We start from the raw sequence: 1,331 nt of genomic DNA, 5'->3' as shown, positions 1-1,331 counted from the left end.
TTGGAATAATGCCTTTCAATATGTCTTAAATAAGTACCATCTGCTCAGTCCTATGGAAAACTACTGGGTTAAAAGGGCAAGGCCTCTTTACAGCATACATACTTCTTTTCATCCTTGCCCCCATTCTAGCAGGAGCTTGCAGAAGTACCTAATACTTCATTGTCAGAGCTCTTAGTTTATGCGCCTATGTGTTAGAGGTCTGCTCCTCTAAACAGCTGATAGTGTACATCTATAGTATAGGGCAGGGGTAGTCAAGCAGACCGGGGGCCAAATCCAGACTGCCAGATGTTTTAGAACAGACACCTCAATTATTTTTATTTTCTCTGAAGCCTGGACTGTGACTAGATCTTGACAAAAAGTAACTGACTGTCCCACCATAGGTAGTGAGCATCCACAAGGGTATTGCAATGCCAGCCTGGATTTTCTGACTTTCAGTGACCTCCACGTCCTAGTGACCCTCAAGCCTTGGGTAATAAAAGGGCTATGCAGAGAAGAAACATTGGATATAAGCTACAGGGAATTCAGACAGCTTTTTTGTCTCCTGTAGGTTTGCCAGCCTTTAGGAAGCATATAGGCTCAAGTGACATGGAATATTGCAGGGGTGCTCAAATGGTAGATCAGAACAATCATACCCTCTTTTCTGCTAGCAATATACATATTCCATCAATTCCAACTCATTCCATACAACTGCAAACACAATATAGCAATAGCTTCAAGAAGGAAATGTAAACAATGCTGTAACCACTAAAGAAATTTTTCACACTAACAAATTAAACTGATAATTCACTCATTGAAAGCAAAACAACTGCTGTATCAAAAATCCTTATCCTTTTCTATTTCTATCCCCCTCTTAACAAATATCAATTCTTAGAATGAAAGCTGTAACAAATGCTGGGTTCTCAAAACCCCCACTTAAAACTTTTTCAATTTGATACTCAGTTTCTTAAGTCTGCATTCCAATCTGTCAGTGGGTACCTTTATGCAACCTGTTAGTTAACTATTCTGCAAATTCAAGGGAAAATGGCGTGCAGAGGTTTTTAACTTTGCAGCACCTATCTCTCAGATAATCAGTCCCCTGAGCAAAGAGGAAGTACGCAGTCAGAAGAGCTCCTTTTATATAACACACAGATGTTAATACTCTTAACAGTTATAGTTAATTACACACCCACCCACCAATAAGAACATAAGGTTGCAAAGTCGAGCACTCATTTTGTCCCCTTTTGGGTATGTATTACGATTAGGGCTGTCAAGTGATTAATCGCAATTAATCACACTGTTAAACAATAATGGAATACTATTTAGTTCAATATTTTTGGATGCTTTCTACATTT

Source organism: Lepidochelys kempii, chromosome 5 (genome assembly GCF_965140285.1).
Source record: "Lepidochelys kempii isolate rLepKem1 chromosome 5, rLepKem1.hap1, whole genome shotgun sequence".
NCBI lineage: Eukaryota > Metazoa > Chordata > Testudines > Cheloniidae > Lepidochelys > Lepidochelys kempii.
Note: the sequence above shows the minus strand (reverse complement) of the source record.